The 27,237-nt window shown below is 30.5% G+C and overlaps 1 long non-coding RNA gene across 9 annotated transcripts; it reads right to left on the reverse strand.

Annotated features, from left to right (window-relative positions):
* Positions 1–21,519: 21,519 nt before the first annotated feature.
* LOC120091591 (uncharacterized) lies at positions 21,520–24,101 on the reverse strand. Of its 9 annotated transcripts, none has more exons than XR_016524493.1 (6): positions 23,826–24,101; positions 23,262–23,513; positions 23,143–23,186; positions 22,964–23,029; positions 22,298–22,783; positions 21,520–21,905 (listed from the first exon to the last, which is right to left on the reverse strand). It is a non-coding gene; the product is annotated as an uncharacterized LOC120091591 (long non-coding RNA). The 9 variants fall into 9 exon arrangements; XR_016524495.1 differs by having other exon boundaries at positions 21,524–21,905; positions 22,298–22,413; positions 23,826–24,098; XR_016524494.1 differs by having other exon boundaries at positions 21,524–21,905; positions 22,298–22,429; positions 23,826–24,098.
* Positions 24,102–27,237: the final 3,136 nt, after the last annotated feature.

The following is a 27,237-nucleotide window of genomic DNA, read 5'->3' on the forward strand; positions in this document are numbered from 1 at the left end:
CCAAGATCCTCTGTGATGGCAGTTAGTTATATTCTGATGACGCGATATCAAAAATGACGAAAATAATCTGTTATAAACTAATCAGTTTCGTAAGAGTTTCTAAAGTTTTGATTTAGTTTTGAAGGATAGTTTGCATCCAATACTTCCAATCCCATAGCTAACCTGTCATGAAAAAACAAGACATCTATTTTTCTCAAAACATTATTTAATAAAGAAAGCAGCCAACTCACCTCAACTCGCACTTTCCACTATCGAAAAATAAAATAAATGGGAAAAGGGTTAATTATAATTTGATTAATACACCTTTTTCCATTCAATTGTGATGCCTAGCTTAGTGAATACTATACTTTGTCTGAAGCAACAAACTTTAAGAAAGCAAAAGAATGGCCCTTCCTGTCTGGGAAGCCAAAATAGGGACTTATTGGTAATTGCAAAAAGTTTCCACATTTTAAAAGAAACAAATTCCATTAAGATGAAACAAATTTCATTTAGATGAAACAAATTTCATTTAGATTTTAGTCTAAACTAAACCCGGTCACCATGGATGAGGTAACTAAAGGTGTTTAGGAAGTTGGAGAAGGTTTCACAGCCTGCCTATTCAGATCATCTCCTCAATTTCAAAAATAAGATTTGAATCAAATAATTGTATGCACTAACCCCATACTCAGAACCATTACTTTTACTTTAATAATATGATTGTTCATCCATATTTATTGATAGAGTTGTGCTTTGATATAATTAATCATTCTGTGATAATGGTTTTTATGGAGACATTATTAAAACTACCTATGCTATGACTGTTAAAAAATTTCTTGTCAATGAAATGAGAGTAACATTAAAATAATTTCTCTATACAAATCGTTTCAATAGTCTGCTGCAGGACAACCACTGGACGAGTCTTTAGATATCATTCAATGGTTATAAAATGACAGCCATGTTGAATAGTTTCTCAAGATCTTTTAGCTCAAAAATACATTTTGAAATTTCTCAATACATTTACCCAGTTCATATTGAATAAGTCCCTTCAGATGCCATCATGGAGAGGGTAGCAATATCTCATACAAATTCATATAAAAACACCATGAAATCAGATGAAAGGAAAAAGAATACAAAAAGGAGTCATGATATTGATGTTAATTTAAGCAAAACAAAAGTTTGGCCCAAAGTGAAGGCATGTCTTGTTTGTATAACCATTTTCTATAAAAAAGAATGAAAGAAAAGAAAAGAAAAAACAAGAATAGGTAGCAAATTATTCCTCCAAAGAAAGATATAAAGATAAAACGACATAATAAAGAGAAACAGAAGAGAATAATGTTTTGCTCAGCTCACCTTACAGCTATGCTGTACCAAGCACAAGCACATCCATATGATTCAAGAGAAGAAAGAAAATGGTTTGGTGGCAAAAAAGAGCAAAGGTAGGAAAGAATGTGATGTAGGCCACAATTATTCCTCATATATCTCTCCTCTTCACATAACTATTGAGAGGAACCCATAACTTTTGTCAGAAACACTAAAGCCATTTGCTGTACCACCTGCAAGTTTAATATGTTAAAGTAATTAAACCATACCATCAGTTTTTATTTATTAATAACTGGGTATTGTGGGCTCCACTCATATTTTGCATATGCCCACCTCCCACTAATCTTTAGAAAGGATTTGCCTACCCCAAACTAGCTTTAGAAGACAAGGGTTTCAAGTTATTAAGTTTATGATAATAAGAATTTCGTGTTAGTAAGTTTTTGAGTCCTCAAGACATCGGAGGGTATCTCCAAACATCTCAGCCAAAGCAAAGTTGAAGACTACGATCAATGTTTTTAAATTTATATTTGTTAATTTTAAGTCATTAAGTTTTAAGTTGGCTTGAACACAGGATCTTTAGAGAATGTAACCAAACACAGGGGTATAGAGTTAATAAATCTCTGAAAGAGGGGCAAATTTTTACAATTTACCTTTTCCCATATTTACTCTTTTGATGTCGAAAATTTAGGGGACAAAAGGTAGAGAGAACTTCAAAATCTTAATTCTTTTATAAAATTTTCTTAACCTAAGTTGGATTCAGGGGGGGCATTTTGCCCCTCCTTCCTTCATTACTCCCCAAGTCTTTACCTGGCACCATTGAGTTTTATTTTATTATATTTTCATGTTAATCTTTTTATACATATATTGTGATATTTAATCCATAATATGAAGGAATCAGAACTATTAAGCAAAGACTTCTCTCTTTACCAGAGAAATCAATGTGTTATGGAAAAGAAAACTGCAATAATTACAACACATATGCGGTTCTTCAGCCTAAAATGCATTGATTGAAGATCTTTTTGTCAACAGAACAATCACCATGTCTGATAATGACAGTGAAAGCCTATTAGTTTAGGACCAACTGGCAAATTTTAAAACAACATACATCAGTTTCAGCTAAAAGAATGACCCCAATGGTTAAGAGAATCATCTGTTTGTTGATTGAAGCTCAAACACATAAAGTGCCTAACACCATGCCACAAAAAGTCACACAAATAGAACAAAATTTGCCCAAAATTTGAAAAATCTTCGGGTAGCAATCTCCCACTCTTCAAAAGCCAAAACAAACAAAGAAAGGAAACCAAAAACTCATTTTGATAAAGGGTTAATATAAATCATAGGTTCAATTCATGGTGGCCATCTACTTAAAATTTAATATCCTATAAGTTTACTTGACATCTAAATGTTGTAGAGTCAGACGGATTGTCTCGTGAGATTAGTCGAAGTGCATGTAAGCTGATGGATATAAAAGAAAAACACATGAAGACAAATGGTTCATCACAACAAGATTTGATGAAGTTTGAGATGTGGTTCATTACTCTCTCACCAAACAGAAGATGCATTTCATTTCATCAAAAGGGTACAAAGAAGGAAAGAGAAAAACCAAGTTCCCAATTCCATGTAAGACATTTTTTTTGAAAAAGTGAAGGGCCCCATGAAAAGAAAACACAATAAAAGAAGAGGTTGAAAATAGATTGAAGCATATATTTTCCCCTTTTTTTCCCTTTTTCTTTCCTATCAAAGTCCCCACCCTCAAGCATCCTTTTACTTTCCCAACAATCAAGCAAAAGAATTCCTCGATGTTCGAAATCGAACAAAAAGAAAATTTGAAATAAACAAAAACAAAAAACAATTACTATTCCGCCGTTGCCAAAAGTTGAAAGTTAGATCAATAAAATTGCAATTTCTTCACCTGTTCATCAGGTTGTTGGCTTCAATTTCTTTTTCCCATTTCCTTTAGCTCTCTCACTGGTGACACTCCACATGTGTGTCTCTGTTTTCTCTGTGGTGAAGTGTGAGAGTGGGAAATGATGGCCATGGCTGAAGAACAGGAAGGTTTCGTTGGAATTCTGAGTGAAAATGATTGTGGGGTTTTCATTTTTTTCTTGAATGTGGTAGCCATTGGCAAGTTTGATTCAAGTAAAAAGAAAGTAATCAAAGGGAAGAAAGGAATGTGCTGTTAAAGAACCCTTTTTCATCTCCTAACAAGCAAGTTTAAAATATTGATATCAATGTCAAACGGTTGGAAATGTCTATCAAATTATTCATAAAATATTTTTGAAAAAATTATTAAAACTAAAAATTTTCACAAATAAACATTTTTATGATTTTTAAATAAATTGATTAACTATTCAAGAAAGCATAACTCATATGATATTTAAATGTATTAGTCTCTGTTATATTAAAATATTGATCATCCAAGATATAATGTAAAAATATTAATAGAAATATCGACATGTTAAATTTAATACCATACTTAAAGGAAAAAGAGAGGAAATAGAATCTGAACTTGGTTATATTGTTCTTAATTAAGCAATAATGCACCCTGCACAAAATCAAATTAAAAAAACAAATCAAAATCCCTTTGGTGTGGTTGTAGATTAACTATGCTCTAGTTATGGTATATATTTCTGGAAAAAAAAATATCAATTTATATATTAATTTAAACTCTGAACTAATAATTAAATAAATTTTAATTTTGAACTTTTATAAATGAATCAATTTATACATTCTATTACGTTTTATTTGGATAAATATTGAGTGAGACTTATAATTTTACCAATCAAATCTCTAAACTTTAAGTCAAAGTGAATTTAGCTCAATAATATGGGGAAGAAATTCAATCTCCTATCCCCACAACTGTTGTACTAAAAATAAGCCTCTAAATTTTATAAGCGAATCAATTTAGATTTTCAATTATGACATTTAAACAAGTTTATACATGTATAAGAATTGAATTCATGGACGAAAGTTTAGAGTTTAAATTGATACAATTATTATGATTTAAATTGATGCAATCCACAAAATTTAAGAGCTAAATTGAAAATTTCTCTATATTATTTAACTAGAGGTTTAAATCTTCACGTCCAAACTGGTGTATTTGTATTAGGAGAAATAAAGGAAATCCAACTCAACACAATAAATTCAAGCGCAACCACATAGGAGCCGTTTGGTTTAAGATTTTGTAGATGCCTGAGAATAAAGGATATATGGAAATAGAATGTCTTGAAATCAAAGATGACTGTATTTGGTTGTATACACGAAATGCTATTAGAATTTTATGAATAAATTTTTTGTTTATATTTAATTTATGAAATTAAGTATGACAATCTTATATAATTGTAATAAATTAATTAAATAAAAAATAAATATCATTCAATATATTGATAAAAGTTAATTAATTAAGAAGCAATAATAATTTTAGTTATAAATATTTAAAAATTAAGTAATTTATAATTAAAATTATTATTGATTCTTAATTAATTAAAATTAACCAATTAATATAATAAATGAACTCATATTTACTATAATCTAATATTTAATCATTTTTATAAATTAATTAAGTTCAACCTTAGTTATTTTAGTTTTAATTAAATAATATAAGAAAATATATTTTAATAAACAATATATTATATAAAAAGTAAAAAATGAGATAAAAATAGGATATGTTAACAAAAAAAATACTAAATTTTTTATATGTTTATAATAAAAAATCAAATTAAAATTAATCTCAATAAATAATTGCTTGATTATAAAAAAATAATAAATTATTATTATTGAAAATAATTTTTTGTACTAATTAAGATTTAATTAATCCTAATTTATTAATTAAATATATTTAAGACATTGTTAGCTAATTAATTAATTCTTTATGTAAAAAAGTAATTACATTCATTTAATAAATTTTTATTATAAAAATGAGTTAGGTAAATATTTTAATAGAATAAACAACACCGGCGGTGGGAAATGAGGATGCCTAAGTATAGCTTATTCCCAAGTAGAGTGTTGAAACCTGCTAAACAAACATGAATTTTGTATGTTTGGGTCAATTCCCATATATAAAGCCTTCCACCAAACAAGCCCTAAGTTTGTTTCGGTCCTTTTGACTCATGTATTTTAAAAATAGTCTTCATACTAAAAAAAAGTAGGCTTTGGTCTTTTACGAAATTATAACTCACATTTTGCAAAATTTTTTTAATACGATGCTATTGACCTAATTTAAGAAATTAAATATAGTGTGTAGGTTGAAATTATGAATGGAAAGTTGAGCAAAATGATCACTTTCTAAAAGAATATGAATAAAAAGGCAAGAATCAAAATAAACAAAAATGAATGTTTTCGAAAGTAAAAAGATCGTTTGACAAAAGAAATCTAAACCTAAAAATAATTTAAACATAAAACACAAATATTCGAAGTTTTGTAATGCAACATTTTTCTTTTATTTATAATTAATTTGAGGCCTTCTTCTTTAGACAAATTGCAAAAACTACACTCCCAGAATAGCGGTACTTATGAATCATACCCTCAAACTTTTCATTATAAAAAAAATAAAAATTGAGCTTTCAAACTTATACAAATATTAAAATTGAACCTTTAAATTTACAATAATTATAAAAATTGGACCACTAGATAATAAAAAGAGCCCTCAAACTTATATGATCATTACGACTTCTACAATTATGTAAGTTTAAAGGGGTCTCATTTCAATACTTGTATAAGTTTGAGGACTCAAATTTTACAAATGGAAGTTTGAGGGTATAATTGCAATTACTACCATAGTTTAGGGTGACTTTTGCAATTTGTCATTTGTCATTTTTTATTTTTATTTTTCATAAAAAACCAATTATATTTTTGAAAAGGAATTCAAATAATAAACATACTTTTTTCACTATGAAAAATGTTCATTATATCATTTTCTCTTAAATAAAAAATTGTTCACCATGGTCCTAAATGTCTATATATACATCCTTTTATTTTTAGTTATTGGAGGAATGATATATTGAAATAATTTGTTAATAACAATACTTAGTTTATGATTGAATCTCCTTCATTGCTTTCACACCCATTATTAATAGTTTCATTATTGTGCAAAAATAATTTGAGATTTTAATTTAATTTAATTTTAAAATTTACTAATCATAAAGACACATGAAATAATTATAAGAGTTTGTTTTCCAAGTGAAATCATTGTTCATTATGTGTGCAAAGAATATAAGTCATATGAAAAAGTTCCATTGGTTATGTTACAAAGTGTGTTTATTTACAAAAGTGCACCACCACATGAGTTTTTCCTTTTAACATTTTTATAAATTTTAAAATTTCTCTTCATCCTTCTTCATCTTTTTGGGTTGATGTTATGGTCCACATTTTTTTTTGGTGAAATAGTTTCTGATCATATTATCTAAATTTTATTATTATTAGGATAATTGCAATTAATAGTCCTTTTAGAACTTAGCAATACTTTAAAAAAATTGTAAATATAGTAAAGAAATAGACTCCGATTAGTGATAAACTCTTACTAGAAATATATTCCGAAGAGTATCATCTAGCAACGCAACCTATGTTCATTCTTATTTTTGGTAACTTATCATTGTCTCATGTATCTTTATTTAAAATATTATTATTTTTTAAATAGAAACAATTTTCTTAGGGAACCCAATCTCCGTGAATTTCCAGTAGAGAATCATTCCCTCGATCCTGGATAATTTTACGGAGATGGTAAATGAAATAGGTAAACGGGAACCGGGGGGGGGAAGCCATTTCCGACCTCACCCCGTGGACATCTCTAATTACACTTGAAACTTTTTTTTTTTTTTGAAAAATAACTAAAAAAAGAGGAGGGAGAGAGGAGGAAAAGAAGAGAGAGAAGAAAAGAAAAAAAATTGAAAATATATTTTTTTCCAAGTCATATCGTCATGTCAACTTTCAATCAACTAAATTTAATGGTTTTATCGGTAGAGGACCTTTTAAACTTATTCTTAAAAATCAATAAATTAAAATGACAAATTTGAAATATTAGAGACCAAATACATCTATTTTTGAAAACTCACGGATCAAAAAGATATTTTTTTTTTCTAAGCATTTTTTACTTATGAATTGATAAAGAAAGGAAAAAAATGGTAGAAAATGAACAATTTCTCTTTCTATTTATTTATAAAAAGTTAATGATACTCCACTAAATTTAAAATGGTTTGAAATAGTAAAAGTTTTATAACTCTTCATTTTCATAAGACTTATTTTTCAATCCATTTTGATCACAAACACTAATGAAATCAATTTGTAAGATTCACCCAACCAATTTAAGAATTCTATATCCCATAATAGGTAAATTTATTCCAATCTCCATCAATTTCATTTTCATTCCTTATTCCTGATGTTAATTACTTTACATCTTTATCATTTCACGGGCCGATGAAATGCATAATTTTTTTAGGGTAAATATCAATCTATATTATAAACTTTGGGTATAACAATTTAAATCCTAATTAATAGTTATATCAATTTAAGCTTTGAATTTTGGGAATTTTATCAATTTAATCTTCAAACTAATAATTGTATTAATAAAACCCCGATCTTTCATAAGTGTATCAATTCAAACCTCGAACTTTCATAAATATATCAATTTAAACCCTGAAATTTCATAAGTGTATCCAAATAAAACATAATGGAGGGTTTAAATTGATACAATTATAAAAATTCAGGATTTAAATTGACACACTTACAAAAGTTCAGGGTTTAAATTAATACAACCTCCAAAGTTTGAGTATAAATCGATACAATTATTAGTTTAGAGTTTAAATTGATACAACTCCAAAATTCACGAGTATAAATTGATATTTGTCCTTTTCTTTATTAATTATGCGATAGTTTTCTCTCTCTTATTTATACATATAATAATTTTTCTTCTAATAAAAAGACGGGAAAGAAAATGCATTTTTAGTCCCTAGGTTTGAATTTGTTAACATTTTGGTGTGATCGAGTTTTCAAATTTGACATTTATCTTGAGGTGTTCAGCACACAAGTTTAGAATCCTAAAACATAGGGTCTGAATGGAATGGGTTGGAATGAATTTGACCAATCCATGTTTGGTTTGTTGGATTTGGTGTTGGTTTGTAATTCTCACCCATTACAACACACATTCATTACAACACACATTCATTACAACTCAAATTTCTCTTAAATGTTATATATTTGTTTTAATCAATGTTATATATTTTATTGTATTGTGCGTGATAAATTTTATTTCACTTAAAAAACAAGGAACAAAAAAATAGGTATTATACACATTTCTATTTCTGTTTTTCTCGAAGAAATAAGAAATACAAATAGTATATATCAAACATGTCTCTTTTTCTAATACTTAAAAAAATAGAAACAAGAAAGAAGTGAGAAATGAGAATATTATCAAACTAGCCCTAAATAGTTAATTTATAGAGTAAAAGTTTAAGGTGATAAGGGTATTTAAATCAATAAAAAAATAGTATCTTGGTTTCCATAAATATTTCTTTTGGGATTGGTGTCCTAAATCTCTTATATTCTTGTAGTTATTAAATATCTATAAACAAATTGTTATCAATAAAATAATTGTTATTTTATGTGTGTTGACTCAATCCAATAAACTAAGATCCTATGCTATTTTATGTTACTTAAACATATATGTGGAGACATATAGGTGGATCATGTTTAAGTAATAACCTGAACGGTCTGTAGTAAGTAGATAAGGTTGGGTACCTTACCCTGGTGATACTATAGATATAGCCTACTTTGTAATTATTACAATTTTTGTAAAGTATTACAAATGATTTGATCCTGTTCATTTATGTGGAGACATGTGAGCAGGGGTATCCTATGCAAAGAGTTTGTGTAAGACCGGGCCGCGAAATGATTAGTCTCTCTTTATGACATTGTTGCTAGAAGAGACTTACATTTTACTAGGATGACCATAGATGACTTGATCTTAATCCTAGGTGAGTTGTAAACTCCCGTCTATGAAGGCGGTCATTTGTTTTGTATGAGTGAGAGTGACCAGATTCACTGCCTCAATAAACTTACCATTTTGGTGATTCACTCTCTTTGTTATAGCAAGTAGATGAATTGCACCCTTAAGGGTTGATTCTGGGTCTTGAACAATGAGGGCCTCACCCTTTCACTGGCCAGAGAGAAGTCTAGTTATAATGGGATTATGACTAATTGTTTATTAAAGGGATTAGTGGTACTTAAAGAGTTAGATGAAACTACAGGGACAAAACGGTAATTTTGGCCCAGTTATACTTACGACCAATTCGTGAAGAGTCAATGCACTATTGATTGGTTATATCCAATGGACATAGAAATATATCTATTGTGCGAAGAATGTAACTATCGATCTTTAGTGGAGTGACCGACAGTAATTAAATCAAATATCATTAGAGCTTCAATTTGTAAGTCCATAAGGTCCCTTTGTTAGCTCAATTAGGATGAATGATAATCAAATAATTTTAAATTAATTTGAATTTTTCATATTAATTAAAGAGAATTAATTATATGTGATATAATTAATACAATGTATGCTGATACATTATTATGAAGTATAATGTATATGATACATTATAATATAAAGTTTTATTGAGAGAATTGAATATATGAATATGACTCAAATATTAATTGTTTGAATATGATTTATATAGAAACTATAAGTTAAAATTAATGGGAATATGATTCATATTAATACCATAGATTATATGAGAGATTAATAAACTATAAGTTGTATTATATGTGATATAATATAAACTATAAGTTATATGTGATATAATATATAGTTTTTTACATATATAACATATAGTTTTTTACATATATAATAAAGTTGGTTATATATATATATATAATTTAAAATTCAAAATTATTATTTTTGAATTTTAAAAATATAGAGGGAGTTATTTTTAATAATCACCATTCTTCCTTAATCTCTTATTCAATGCATTTTTACAGAGGGTGTGAATGCTCTTGATCTTCAACCTCCTGTGTTTTTTCCTTCTATAATTATCTCAAACAAAAGGAAACAATCTCTCCTTTCTTTCTACCAAAATTATTCTTAGCGAGCCAACAACTCTGCTCCGATTCTCATCCTAGAGAATAATGATGACTCCTTATGATGGTGTTCTTTATTGAAGTAATTGTTGCTACTTTCAAGTTGTTGAGAATGGGAATTTGAGAGGAGAAGATCGTGATCTTTCTGTGATCGGGAGAGAAAGCGAGAAGACTTGGTTCTTCAAGAGTATGTTCTTGATTCCATTTCTGCTCTGTAAATCACACTTGTAAATAGCATGCTCAATGAATGTTGTTTATCAATTTCCGTCTTCTGAGTTACTTTATGTTCTGTAAAATGAATTTTGAGACTCAATTGCATTCACATGCTTCCGCTATGGATATTCCATTCCCTTCAATTTCAACATTGGAGAAGAGCTAAATTAGATTTGGAAATTAAAATAAAGATTTTCTAATTTTAAAAAGGAAAAATATCAATTTATATTCCTGAACTTTGATAACTGTATCAATTAAAACTATGAGCTAATAATTCTATCAATTTAAACCTTGGATTTTTGTAGAATTTCAATTTACACCCTCATTTAGATTTTGTTCAACCAATTAGTATGAAGCTTATAATTTGAGTCAATTAAACATCTAAATTTTCATAAGTTAATAAATTAAAATCCTTCATTAATGTTGTAGGTGAAATTACACTAGAAAAATAAGCAAAAAATAAGGAAAAGATAAGGGAGAATAAATACAAGATAAAGTGGATTTCGGTTCAAATAAGTTGAGATGCCAACTAATCATTGATCCAATTAGATCTAATCCTAACTTATGTGAGATAAGGAAAATTCTATCTCATCCAATCTTAAGAAGAAAAGGTAAACTTCATCTCATTTTCCTTATAAATACATCATTATAATTCTACATGAGGTAACTTGTGATGTAGGATTTAGATCTTATTCTAGAATATGAACTCCTGACTTCTTTTCCATTGTATCCCTATCTCTGACTTTAGCATCAGGGGCCATTTTTCTTCATTCTGTAGGTCTTCTTCTCTCTAAATTACAAATTTACCGTTGTTGTCACGTGAAGATCAAGTGTGTTTTACCTTGTTTGGATTTTGACATCAACAATTATAATTACCTTTGAAGATCATCTATACATTAATTAACAAACACGTGTAGATTTATTCAAATCTCAATTAAAATTGATGATAGAGTAAATGCATGGGCATTCTCAAAGAAAATTATGACTAAGAATCTAAGTTGATTCATTTATGAAAGTTTATGGATTTAATTGATACACTAATTATAAGTTTCACACAAGGTTTTTCTAAATGGAATATAATGGAGGGTAAATTGAAAAATAAATCTGTCAATTTTAATGAATACATCATCTACTATACCTTGTGGATAAGTTAAGGATCGGTCTACCAACTACAAGGATATTGTGGTGGGTTTCATAGACGAATAAAGACATTAAATTAATGAAAGCACCAAGATCACATAAAGCTTTATTTACAGTATAGTTCTAATGGTGTAGGGAATAGTAAAACTCCTAGAATCTTTCAATTTTACTTTTTCAATGCACACCACTTCTCAGTCAAGCTAATAGTTTCATATTTGTTGAACTTCTTCTTCTTAGAAAAGACGTCCTTCATGAACTTCACATAATTTGACATCTACTTCAGCATCTCTAAAAAAGAAATGTTAATCTGAAGTTTTTTTTTTTTTTTTTTTAATTTTTAAATATTTTAAAAAATTTATTAAATTGGACATCTAACTTCACTTATTGAAATCTCTTAGTTTAAGGAATCAAATTAGGAATAAAAGGGATAGAATTAGAAGGCCTCCTCGAAGATGGTGGCTCTAGCTCTTCTTCTTTCTTATGTTCCTCAACTTTCTCATTCTCGCAAGCTCTTCCTCCAAACTACTCTGTCAATTCATCCTTAATAGCCATGGGTCCAAGTAGATTCTTATCGCTTCTGAGGGTCACTGTTTGCTCTCGAAAAGAGCTAATTTTATGTCTTTAATCTTGGTGACTTGTTATATTTAATGTATTTAGTTATCTATTTTATGTTGGAACTCGAGAAAATTATGCATTCCGGAGTGTTAGGGGCCATATAGGGTTAATTTGAAGCTATTAGGAGTGATACTGAGCATCTTGAGCTTCAAAGGACATAAAAGAACAAAAATACCCTCAATGAGGTCTAACGTAGCGGTGTTAATTCCAGAGAGCGCATAAGGCAATGAAGCGCATCAACATCGTGGTGCTTCGAATTTTGACGGATACGAAAAGCACTCAACACCGCAACGCTGCATTGGATGTCGAGGGCCAATTAGGGCGCGATGACGGGACACTGTCGTGATTCTTTATATTTCCTCTTCATTTTTTATGGTTGATGAAGTTGGAATCCATGGAGGCCGAAATGGAGCTCGAATTTCTTCTTCTTCCTCTATCTTTCTAGCTTCTTTAGGTTATATTTCTCTTTTATTTTGGGTTGTCATTATGGATTGGTTGCTCTCCTCTACATCTTGTCTATGGAAGGTTGAGGTAAGTATTTTTCTATTTTTTGGAAGCAACAACTAATGTAATTTTTTGAGATTTTCATTATTAAAATGAACGCATCTTGATTTATGTTCTTTAGTCTTTTTTGGTCTAGATATATATTTACGTATGGGTTGATGCTCCTAGCCTTAAATGTATATCTTAGCTAGGATTTGTAGTTTGCGCATTCTTTCTTGCTCATCTAGCGAAAATCATGAGTAGCAAAGGTTTAATGTATGTATACTAAGGAATATACGATATCCATATACCTTAAAATGCATACTAAACCTAGGTTCAAAAATAACTTGGTTAGTTAATTAGGCAATCCAATTGACTCAACCATATAATAGAACCCTTAAACTTAATGCGAATCATTTTAATACTATATAAACGCTACTAAACCCAATAGGATTAAAACATTTAGGTTAATTATGGCTTAGGTTTTAATTGATAATTAGGGCGTTTTCCTGATTTAACCCAACGAATTGAGCTGTAGCGCCAATGAGTTGGCTAAGCCAAGTGAATCGCTATGTAACCATAAATCGAATGGATGTTTAGTTGAAAGAATTCGATGATTAAAATTACATTGGAACCCTTTCTTGCACTCAGAACTAGGATTTCCAATCTTAGGTTACATTTACTTGCTTTCTTTATTTTTATACATTTATCACTCTATCCACACCAACCCCTAATTTACCGCTATAGCTAGGAAATTGACTTTACGAACTTATTCTCGCTATTTCCTACGGATTGACCCAGACTTGCCACTAATAATACCCTTTAGAAGTGGTAGTAGTAGTAACACAGTTCGATAAAAGTAAATTGTATTTGATTGGCTTGAGACGAAAAATTGGCTAGATTAGTCACAACTTTGCAGTCCTCTTTCGGGTTCTTCTAATTAGAGTAGTTAGGGAACTTATCTTTCTACATAGAATGTAATGAAATAGCTATCTGATTGATATGTACCTCCATGTTCGCGATAGCCTTATCTTGACTCCTTGCATAATATTTTCTAGCAAATTGGTCCTATTCTTGGACTCCTTTATAAATTTAGTCATAAGCTTCTCCGAGGACTTCTTCTCAGCATGTGACTGAGAAGCAAAGAGAAAACCTAGAGGAGCTTGCAAAACATTCTTATGGTTAGCGTAAGATAGATTCTTATGATTACACAAACCTGGGTGGTGTGTCTTGAGAGCTACCATTGTGGGACTCCAAAATAACCATGATTCCTGCCCATATAGTTGGTTGTCTCAGCTTCATATTGCTCTAACGCTTGTTGGTTCGAGCTTCCAGTTGCCATGGCTATAACAGATGCTATGGACGGAGGATTCACGGACGTTTGGCTTCCTGCAGTCAATTGGCTCAAAACATTAATAAGTGAAGCCATATAAGCATTAAAAGAATTTACCTCATTGAGTTCGTATAGCCCGCCACTTTAGTGCATGGTTTGTCTGATGGTTAATTGTAACTGGTGGTGCTTTAGAAGGGTGTGTGTACTGGTTGAGCCATCTTAGAGAAAATTGAAGCTCCCACGACAACATCCAAGATGAATTTTATGGTACTGGACAATCTATTGTGGAACAACTAGATTTGCAACCAGTCAGGATACTCATGTTGAAGAGACTTTTGAAGAAACTCCTTATATTTTTCCCATGCTGAAAAGACTTCTGAGGAACCCCTTATATTTTCTCCCACGAAGCTGCTTATTATCATTCTGTCCTCAATTTGGTTATTTTAGCTGGTGGGCATCCTATGTTTTAGTGCTCTCCGACAGGATGGACTCTAGCCAATTCGTTGTTTAATCTAGCAAAGAAAACAAAAATAATCTTAGCTTAATGGCATCTCAAGAGACTCTACTTATTTGACCACTCCACATATTTTAATGAAAGAATAGAGATACTTATAGAGATCCTCAGATGGATGCCCTCTAAATGCGTTATCCCTTGCTATCTGAATAAGGTCAGGCTTCAACTTAAAATTATTTGCATTTGTAAGTGCATCGACAATTCCTGGCTGAGTTGTCGGAGTAGTTAGCTGGAAGTAGTTTCTAATGGGCATTGGATCTTCTGCCATCTCTGTGGGCTATGCTCTTCTACTCCATATAATTTTCCTGAAAGTTTTGTCAATCTCAGGATCAAAAGGTAAGAAATAATCTCCTTTAGTGCATCACATACACCAGAGCACAACCAGAAACACTTAAACAACAAACAAGTCCAATACTATACACCTTAAAATTGATATCCTCGAGCGCATAGGTTCATAGATTACTTTAGCTATTCTATATATATATATATATATATATATATTTTTTTTTGTCAATTTTGTCTATAAACCTCAGAGATTAAAACATTTAAGGGTGTCCATTTTAATGTTATTCAAAGGTTCTACGATTTTTTTTTAATCATCGACATATATAAATCTAGAGTCTATAATCTAGATTGTTCTCTTTCAAAAATCAATTTTTTCTTATGCAACCTAATCGATTTCTAATTTCTTGAGATCAATGAGAGACACAACATTAAGAAAAGTCATGATCACTTTTCGTTATTATTGTAACTATTTTTATTAATGTCTAACAACTATTCAATACTATAGATCCAACCAAACATACAATCTTATCAAGTTGAACGTTCAATCCTAAGACATTGATGGTCAGTCGATAGTAAGTAAAAACTATAGTATTGAAAAACATTCGAATCTGCAATAATCCATAAAAATCTTAAAAATGAAATTAATGCATGGTCAATCCATCAACACCCAAGAACATAAAAGTCTAAATACTCATCGCTGTCAAATACATGTTCGAATAAAAGAATTGAAGTATACAGATAAAAAGAGAAAAGATTAGGGAAAGACTATTATTGGAACCCATCCTCGTCATTGGATTTTGTCGGCAAATCCTTGATTCACACCTTAGAATTTGGTGAACGGCCTCCAAATATTTTATTATATAACTAAAGCCTTAATTAGTTATTTAATAAATATTTAATTTAATCATTAAATATGTAATATTAAATTATCTACTACAGTAAAAATCCAAGTATATTTGATGTACTATTGAATAGTATGTGGTTAATACACATGTGGATCATGTTCAAATAATAATTTAAAGGGTCTATAGTATATGGAGAAGTTGGGTGCCTTATCTTAGTGACACTACGGATACAGTTTTCTTTATAATTGTTACAAACAGTTTGATTCAAATTATTCATGCGAAGATATGTGAGTGAGAGTATCCTATATGGAAATTTTCTATAAGATTGGACCGCGAAATAATTAATCTCTCTTTGTAAATTCGTTAATTGAAGAGATTAATATTTCACAGGATGATCATATCTGACTCGATTTTAATTCTAAGTGTGTTATGAACTCTTGCCTATGAGGGCTCGTCCTTTTATTTGCATGGATGAAAGTGGCTCGAGTCACTCAATATGCTTACCATCGTTCGGGATTGATGCGAGTAAAATCGAACTACATTGGGATTGATTCCGAGGTTGAATCGGGACTTGACCAAATGGGGAGCTGGGAATGTAATTTCACAAGATGAAATTTAGTTCTTCTCATATAGAAAAAGTAGATGAGTAGTTCTAAGTGCTCACTTCAATTCTTAAACAAGGGGCCTCATCCACTCACTCGCCTGAGAAGGACTTGGTCTATGGTTGAATCATAGACAAATTGTTCATTAGAGAATCAGTGATACTTAAGAAGATAGAGGTAATTACAGGAGTGAAACAAACTTTTGACTCAGTTGTATTTATGAATAACTCGTGAAGAATCAACTTGCTTGTAATGATTATATTTATGGATGCAACTTGTCCTGCAGTGCATAATAGTACAATTATAAGTCTATAGTGATTTGCCTTATAGTTAATGAATGAATAATAATTTACAATTAATTAATTAAAGAGTTTAGTAAATTAATATTATATCATTCATTACAACAAATATCACATACGATTGTAGACAAAAAATGCTATCATAGACTTTTGATAGCGTTTTTGGAGACGCTGTCATAAGCGATGTTATTGAAAGTCTTATATTTTTTATAGCGTTTTTTGCCTGCTATAACATGTATTATAATAAGTCCATTTTTTATTTCAGAATTATCATACTATTGAAACATTTCATACACTATATTTTCTCTTTCATAGTGTTTTTAATAGTATGAAAAAACATTGTCAAAACTATTTTATAGCGTTTTTAATAGCTTGAAAAGAAATTCTATGATAACCATATTATTGCAATTTTAATAGTACAAAATAAATGTTATTCATACCTTTTTATAGCATTTTTGTAGCATGTGAAAAATGCTATTGTAACTCTTTTATAGCATTTTTCTCTGTGTTGTCATAGTTGATGTTATTAAAAGTTAAAAAATTTATTATAGTATTTTTTCAACATTATGAAAAGTGCTATGAAATTTCACTTTCAATTGCAGAATTTTTTTTCACGTTTTATAGCATTGGTGAAAGTGCTATACTTTTATATCCCATAACTTTTCTTATAGCACTAAAAAGATGCCTTCAGAACTTTTTTCTATAGCATTGAGAGAGATGCAATAAAAAGTTTATATATTTTAAATATTATTTTTTTCTTTGAAACAAGTGTTTAAATATTATTTTTTGTTCACATTTGTAGCTCTTTTCCCGTATATGATCAAAAGTTAATTTCCATTTAAATGTACCTAGAATCTTCAAAGTTCTAACATATAAAATGAAGGAACTCTTATTCAAGAGTACCTACGAGCGGAAGCGGATCTTTCTAATTCATTGTGATAGAATTTCCACATATACATTCAAACATACTAATATGCATTCATAATGCTAATTATCGACATGCTTAAAAGAACAACAAATAAGAGACCGAGAGATCATACTAGTTGAAGACTTATTTTTCACATCAAATCTCACTTTTGCTGAGACGGTAAGCTATTGCTCAACAAAATCCAATCGTCTACCTCGAACAGTCTCCACACGAATAGAAGAAAACGGGGATGACACCACCACTCAGAGCCCTCAGTATTCTTGGAGTAAGAATCCAAAGGGTGGGCTTTGTTCGAATTTGGTAAAGGAAAGGAGGAAGGTAGATCGTATACAATGATCAAGCAAGTGGGAGATAGGCTCATCTATTGTATAGACAAAAATGATTGATCATTTAGGTGAAGTATACGATCGTGTAGGAAAAGGTAGCGTTCGTCTAAACGACCGTGTAGGAAAAGCTAAATGATAGTCTATACGATCGTTTAGGAAGTATCGGGCGTTAAACGATCACTTAAGAAAAGGTAAACGATCGGTTACTAAATAGTGCGTGGGGGTGTAATCGTTAAGCGATCGCTTAGTGCTATCGTATAGGTAAGCAATCGTTCAAGCACTATCGTATAGGCACATGTTTTGCTAAGCGATGACACTCTTCAACACAATGTCAGCACAACCAATGCTTAACACACCGTGAGCTATTTAAGTGTCTCAAAGTGATTTTTCAACTTACTCATCCATTATGAAAAATAGAAGAGACGCCGTCCTATTACCCCTTTAATCGTCCAATTAATAGACAATGAATATTATCACATAATATTCATAACCTATGAATTAATATCATATATTAATCATAGTATTTTTCCTCCACTAGATATAAATCATATTTATATCCAATTTTCTCCAAATTAATGTATCTCATACATAAAGTTAATTATATCTTTTATAATTAACTAGTTCAATTAAATCATATATAATCGAACTCCCTCTTGTCAATTTGAACATTTCAAACTGACCTAAAAACTGACTCTCAACTTGTATCAAAGCTACCAAGGGGACCTTATGGGCCTATGGTTCGAAGCTCCAATGGTATGTGAATGGCTGACTAAACTCTTTAGCCACGATATCCACCATCCGTTAACTGCCAGACATTCCACTAAAGATCGATAGTTGAACTCTTCTTACCATAGATATATTTCTATGTCCATTAGATATAACCAATCATCATTACGATGATCCTTCATAGATGCTCGTAATTATAGTAGACCAATTTACCATTTTGCCCCTGTAGTTACATCTTACTCCTTAAGTACCACTGATCCCTCTAATGAACAATACAACATAGTCCTACTATGTGTGAACACCTCTTGGGCCATGAGAAGGTGTGTGGCACCACATCGTTCAAGCCCCGGGATCAGCCCATAAGAGAGCAAACTATCTACTTATCCCTACTTCGGGAAAGGAGTGAACTCCATCTTGTGAAGCTAAGTTCCTAGCTCCCAAATCAGACGAATCCCCAAAGTGGTAGGTTTGAGTCGGCGCACTAGCCACTTGCACCCATGCAAATCAAAGGACCGCTCTCAATGGTAGAAGTTCCCAACTCACTCAGGATTGAGGTCATGTTATCTATGGTCATCCTAGTGAAGTGAAGTCTCAGTCATGAACGGAGTTATACAACGAGATGTTAACACTTCGAGATCAGGTCTTATACAAACTCTTTATATAGGACGCCCCGCTCGCATGTCCCCTATACGAATGATTAGGATCAGACCATCTGTGACAAGTCACAATACTTGTAACAATTCTACAAAGCGAGCCGCGTCCGTAGTGTTACCAGGATAAGGTTTTCCTCATATATCCATAAACTACAAACCATTTTGGTTGTCACTTAAGACATGATCCACTTGTATGTCAATACATACATGCTTAAGTTACATAAAGACAACCAAAGATATTAAGTTTATTGATTTATGGTAAAATAAAAAAACATCTAAATGTGCAAAGTCAAGAAGTGAAGTAAATATCATATATATTATATATCATAAGCGTTCTTACAAAGTTGTTTACAAACTACAAGACACGAGATTTTAGGACACAAACCCCAACATAAAAATGAAATACTACATATTAATCCCAAAAATTAATTTAACCAACATTTTTGTGCTTAAGATACATATATGAATTAGCTACAGATTCAGAAAATCCCATAGAAATTGAGTACATATTATTATAATAATAATAAAAGCATTCACATGAACAAAAGTTCACACACTCAAAAGTATTCTAGTTTTCCTGTTTTGAAAAGCATCAAATACAATTATACTTCCCATTATATATAGCTCTCTCATGTGTCGTCATTTCATTCACTAATAATAATAAAAAAAAATCATGATTTTTAACTCATATAATACATTAACTAATAAACGATACTAATAGTATTATTCACATAAAATATTTCAACCAAATTGAAAAAAAAAATTGCTTACATGTTTTGAATTTATCAGCCGACCAAGCAATAATGGTGCCTAATACATCATCAATGACAACCACAACCATATCAGAAGTAGGCCTCCATAAAAATAAATCGAACTTCCTTACTATATCAACTACCACATGCACTACATTATAAAAATAAACAAAATCTTCAAATTTCTAACACAAAAAATAAAACACTAATATAGTACAAAAAGTTAATATAAAGATCAATAGTGTGTTCTAACATATAGTGATTACAAATGAAGCCACTTCCAACACTCCAAACAAAATGAGTACATATATAATCCTAAAAATTTCACTTAGATTTGCAAAAAAAAAAAAAACATTTTGAATAAAACTTTAATCACAAGTCAAAATTCAAAATTCAAACTTCAAAATTGTAAGTGCAAAGCTCCATTGTTCTTTCAAGACAAATGCTTTCATTGCTATTGATATTTGAGAATTGGTTCTAAAAACAACCTGAACAACAAATAATATACAATCATTGAACTTTGCAGTCCTATTTGTGATTAGATCAACATTAGCTCTCTAAGCCTAGAAAATGCGAAAGGTCATAGATTGACGATTAATCTCTAACTCAAAAACTCAAAGGACTTTGTCCAAAAGGAGACACTATTTTTAACACAACATTCAAATTTGTAAAGATAAACAAGAATAAAGAAATATTATTTTTAACACTTGTCCATTTCCTTTTTCAAGCATGGATAATATATCTAATATTATAAAAAAAATATGACAATAGAGATTAAAATATCAAATAGAACCTTAACAGATAAGATATTGTGGATTACAATGATGACTTCATCTGCACTTTGAGTGGCCTATTGTAGTAGACTTGATGAAACATCTAATCTAAAAGTGAAGGTGTGAACTGCCTTCTATGAAAGAGTTTGAGTTTCTAGAACTTTCACGATGACCCATGGTTCTATGTGAATAGCCCAAATGTCTTTGTATGTAGGATTTTATCGCAGAATCAAGAGAGAAATTAAAAGGATTGAAACATGTTGTGGGAGTCTCAACCAAAATTCACAAAAGTTTAAGAGATTACTCACCTTTGTGAATGCAGTTGCTACCTCACTTCACTATGCTTCAATTCAAATCGCAAGATATTGATGCTTAAGTTTACCATCATTCCATTGCTCAAAATAATCTTTTCTCTATCATTTTTTTTGGTGCTTGTAGGTCATTCATGGGGAATTGTTGGGAATGACCTACATACATTTTAGGCCCAAAGCCCACAAAGACATGGGAGTAGCACCTTTCACTTGTCCCACATTGGAGAATTAAGGAGTAGGTAGATGGTATACATAGAAGAACACTTCTACTTAATTGTGTTTACGTGAAAAAAAAAAGAAGATAGTTTTATTTTCTTTTTGTTTTAACTTTTTACAAAATATTTAACATTAATTGTTTTAAAAATAAAAATGTTTTGGGTTTTTAATGATGCAATTATTTTTCCAAATCTAAATTTATTATTTTCCAAACGTTTATGACCGTTAGCCTCCTCTTTCTTGATAGCTTTACAAAACCAGAGTTCCCAAATCTAGAAAATTAGTTCTTTGCATCACTGTTTCAATTTTCCCTTCTTCACTGATCTTCTCCTCCAATTCTAAGCGAACACTTCTTTCGCTGTGATTCCAACTCTCCGTCCGACGAGTTCATGTTTAAAGGGAGGCATTGTCTTAACCTTGGGAAGCAAACGACAAGAACAATTCGCACCATGGTCGTGCCAAATTTGCTTTCAAAGCAGTACTTTCCACAGCACAACAACTAGCTTCCGGATCTGTCGACAACCAACTGAAAAACGGAAAAAATAAGCTACTAAGAAAATAGCAGTAAAATGATAGCAGTACAATTTTTTTAATAGAAAATTCATCAGTATGATGTTTTCATGTTTTTACTGCTATTTTAAGTTAAAACAACATCTAACATGAAAGAGAAAGACTTGGAAAAACTGTTTCAATTAACCAACCCTAACCTTAAGGAATAGATTAGTCATCAAACCACCTTAACCAGCATCACATTTGGAGACTAGACTAACCAAAGGATTGTTCCAACAACAAAAACGATAACAAAAAACTTGAAGGAAAAATAAAAATGCCCAAAGCAACCCACCAGCAAGACTTAGCAAATTTTCAATAATATTTTTATGTCAAGTTCTCAGTTTAAAGATGAAGATTAAAGAAAACCTCATCAAAGATTAGATTAATTGCTTGTCCTCTTTCAAAACACCAAAGATCTTCTTCAACAACTCTGTTCTCCAACAGCTGCCAACTCCATTTTCCTCAAGTTTTTCCTTCCGTTGCTGCAACTCTATTTTTCTTTAAATATGAATTAACGTATATAACACTTTGTATGTTAATCTAATTAAAACGGAGACTTATACAAAAACAAAGAATGCAATAAAGGGGAAGTTATAACTCAACAACTATACAAATGCTAAGAAACTAACAAACAAAGAATGCAATAAAGGGGAAGTTATTACTCAAACACTATACAAAAAACCAAGCATCCAAAAGAGTAGGGAGGGGGGTAACTTCATAACTATACAAAAACAAAGAATGCAACCAGGGAGATTTATATCTCAACAACTATACAAATGCCAATGAGCTTTGTAACTAGCTCTCAGCTGTGTGAACAGGTCAGGTAACATTCACTCTAAATCTTACAGCCATCTGAAACAAAAAGTTAATAAAAGACTGAGTTTTTCTTCTATTTAGTGAAATAAAAAGAGGAAGATATAACCCTGTGTTGATGACTACACTTTCAAATGTCAGACATGTCATGGCTCCTTACTACACCATAAAAATAGATTTATCCAAACCAAAAAGAAAGATAATGAATCATGTACTCACCTTGCTACATCAACCAATATCTTTAGGTCCTTTCAACTCCCCTTTCTACACTTCCATGGAAGATGCCTAAAAAACGTCCAACAAATATTACCAATCAAACGCTTGTGATAGAGAGAGGACAGAGAAAAAACATCCTACATACGATTAAATAGAGAATAAAAATTAAAGATGAGTTGCACCTTCTTACATAAGCTTCATTGGCCATAAGCTCGAACTACCCCTCCTACAACATCAAGAGAAAAACCCAAAAATGAAGGGGTAAGGGTTTATGAAAATCAAAAATCAAGAAAATCCTCACCTTAAATTAGCAGCTTCTGAAAACCCAATCAACCATCAGCGTTGAGCACCTCACTTTCAACACCGACCAAAAGAGCCATAAATCACTAAAAGCTTAATTTCCTCCATGAACTTCTTTTTCAATAGTATGCTTTGGATTTTTTTTCTTCGGTTGCGTGTTCTTTCGCTTTCCTCTTCCAAACATCTCTTCTTCTTCTTCTTCTTGCCGACGGTGCTCCTCAACACTATATAAGTGTCTTCTATGCTATAGTTTCTATTATTCATATATAATAATTCACAATTATTAATATTTATTTTCAGATTCAACACAGTCAAGTAGATAAAAAATTATGAAAAATGAAGAAAACAACAGAAGAAAATTGCCAAAACTTTAGTAGAAATCTATCGTAGCGATCTCAGACCTAGGAAATTTTAGGGCTTTCATCTTATATAGCTTTATGATGAAGAAATAAAAAATCAAATCTAGAAATCTGGATATTCCAGCGGTAAATTGTAAAATAATAGCAAGAAAGAGGAGATTGCAACAAAAGTAAAGGATGAAAAAAAAAAATGGAAACTTATTTACCTTATGAATTGCTTGAATCGGTGCAAAATGTGCAAAGAAGCTCGACTTAGGGCACAACACAGTCAAACGAAGATGAAGACTACAATTTTAGAGAACAAAGCGTAGAGATGGTCGAAAATCGGAGAGGACGAAAGATAAGAATGAAGGAGAAGTAAAAGGAGAGAGAGCCAAAATTAATTTGCTGAAGTCTGGAGGGAGATCACAAAAAAAAGCGTAATGTCTCTTTTTGAGGGAGGATTTTGCAGCTTTTTTCGTTTTCCTTTTATAGCATTTTATAAGAAATGCTATGCCCGCATTCTATTAAAATATATATTTATCGAAGCTTATGTAATAGGTAGGTCCGTAAACTTTATTTGCTAGCTCACAACGTACCAATAGAGATAAAAAATATTAAAAAAATAATTTGAAACATTCAAATTTATTGAAATATATTTATTGTATTTGATACAATTAATATAAGTATTAATGTATTATAATAATTTATTGTAAAATTAATTTGATTGAGATTCAAGTTTTAACATTGATTATATGAGAGAATTAATGTATTTGAATATGATTCAAATAATTAATTAAAACATGTAATATTAGATAATTAAGTTAGAATTAAATAATTAGATATTTTTGTTTTAACATGAGATATTAAAATGTTAATATAAATAATTAGGTTACCCTAATTAAGTTCTATAAATAGAACCTTAGGGAGGAGGAGCTCTTAGTAGTTTCATGTATAATTCTCCCAAAATATAGAGAGGAGCTCTCTCTCCTTTTCTTTTAAGAAGACTCCCATAAGCTGGATTCTTACCAGAGTCATTAGGAGGAAGACCTTGTGGAGGTGAACATCAATTAGAGAAGTTTTTGTTGCAACTACATTTCTACAAAAGTATAAGTCTTTTACATTGAACTTTTTTTTCACCGTTTTTGTATATTTTAATTCAAATAGGAAATCGAAATATGTGATTCCATTGCTTCCACTACAGAATCGAAGCGTTCGATCCTTTAGAGCTAAAGTCGACCATGACGCCTTATAATGTCGTGATGCTGATGGGATAAAGAACTTTGTAGCACCACGACACTTCCCTGATTATTGTACTCGAGTTTTGAGCATTCCCTACTGCTAAAGGGAGCGTTGCAAGCTCTCTTTTTAAGGTTTTTGGCCCTTTTTCTATCCTTATTTGTAGAAATAGCCCTACGTACTCTTATTAGGCATAAATGGACCACTTTTACACTATAGCTCAAATTTTTTACTCTCTTGTTCATTTCTTGAAAATCACTAAAAATCGAACTCAAATATAATCATATTTAGTGAAAATAATTCTAAATTGCAAAGAAAGCACTTTCCAACTGATTTTTAGGAATTGCTGGGAAAGTTGGGCCAAATGGCCCAATTGCATCTAGATGTGGCTCTACAAAGGACAGGTTTAAGAAAAGGGACATATTAGTTGACCTTGGCCTCGACCTCCAAGGTCGAAGCATGCCTTTTAGGATGGATAGTCTCTCTTGCGCTCTAATAGTACCTTGCTTATGCCTGTTTCCTATCCATCTTAGGTTTGTTTGGGATAAGACAACTTTCCTGGCTTTACCTTCAGATGTTTTATTCCTCTATTGGTCTTTCTAGATTAGATTAGGAAGGCAGAGTAGAGCTAACCAAAGAGAAGGAAAGAGTCAAGAGTTTGCAAGAAGGGACTAAGCCCTATAGTGTATGAATTGACCTTGGCCTCGAATGTAAGTTGTTTTGGTTTTACCTTTTGTGTTATTTTCTTTTCTGGATTTTCTTCTCAAGTCTAAAATTACCCATAACACTTATCAAAACTCTTTTTTCATGGTCACTAATTATTATCGAATTGTGGTAACATATATAAATGGTATAGATTTGTTTTTAATACATATAAACTGTATAGATGATATAAATTTAATAATGTGAACTAATTATTATCAAAATATGGTACAAATGAAATAAAGTTATACAACATATAGTTTAAATACTATGCCGATTAGCTTTCATATTGAGTTTATATATCTATGCTATATATAAAAGATGTTATAAGAGGATAATCTTTCTCTCCCCATTTCACCCTTCATTTTCTTAATAAATACTTATTACATCATCATCTTTAATTATTTGCACCTTTTCTTTCTTTCTTTCTTTTATTTGGGGTTTCTTTAGCGGATCATTCCGTTACGAAGGGGCATTGCAAATTCACAAAAGTGGAGAGAGGAAAGAGGAAAAAAAGTAAATTAAGTTTAAACATTGTCATTTATAACTAAAAGAAAAAATTTTCAATTTACACCCAAAACTTTGAAGTTGTATCATTTTAAACCCTAACCAAATAATTGTATCAATTTAAATCTCAAACTTTTATAAGTGTATCAATTAACACTATCCTTTTCGAAATTTAGTTTGAAAAATATCGTGCAAGAGATATATTTACTTCAATTGAACTTCTAACTAGTTACAAATAAATAAATTTAGATCCTTTATTAAGATTATATTTGACAGCCTCCCACACATTCAATTCTTATACATTCGTAGACTTCTTTAAATGTCAAATTGACAAAATGGATGATTAGAATGGATGCATGGACAATTTTCAGAAGAAAATTTTATTGGGAGTCTAAATTGATAATTATACATGTCATTTCGTAGAATACATATAATACAAATTACTTTAATTTTTTTTTGGCACAAATTTCATTTTTCAAATATAAAAGAGATGATTTTTATTACATAAGATAGAATGATGTTTTCTTAGATAATTGAAAATGGAAACACTTAATTATATCAAAAATTAGTTTTGAGAATTCAGAAACTTATTTTCATTAATGAAGAGGTAGCATTGCTTTCTCCAATTTTAAACTTTTATTCAAATATCATATCTTTAATTTCATTCATCTGCCTATTTTTATAGTTTTTTTTTTCTATAATTTCAAATTTTATGTTAAATATTTAAAACTTAAGCTAAATTATAAGTATATTTATTCAAATTCTTATTTTTTCATTAAAAATTGTGTCCGACGTCCAAACACGTTTCACTTACATTGTAAATTAACTTAAAACAAGAATTACATAGTTTTAGTATTATTTTTCTTAAATTCATAATATACATTTATATTTATTAATTCAAACTCTTTAACATTAATCCAGTCAATAAAAATAAATTGAATCAAAACTCAAATTTTATCATAAAAATTAAGTCAAACATTTTAAACGATGTGCATTGTACGTATCTTCCAACAAGTATAAACACAACATAGAAAATATCGAACATATGAGCATATAACCATGATAAGATCAATTTTAATATCTGTATGTGGTTTTTTTAATGTTTAAATGATTTTAAGGGTTGAAATGTAAATGTCCTATAACATGTATGTAAAATGATGGCCTATTAGGCTATTCAAGTGAAAAATATGA

Source organism: Benincasa hispida, chromosome 11 (genome assembly GCF_027475165.1).
Source record: "Benincasa hispida cultivar pf3 chromosome 11, pf3_genome.v1.1, whole genome shotgun sequence".
In the NCBI taxonomy this organism is placed as follows: domain Eukaryota; kingdom Viridiplantae; phylum Streptophyta; class Magnoliopsida; order Cucurbitales; family Cucurbitaceae; genus Benincasa; species Benincasa hispida.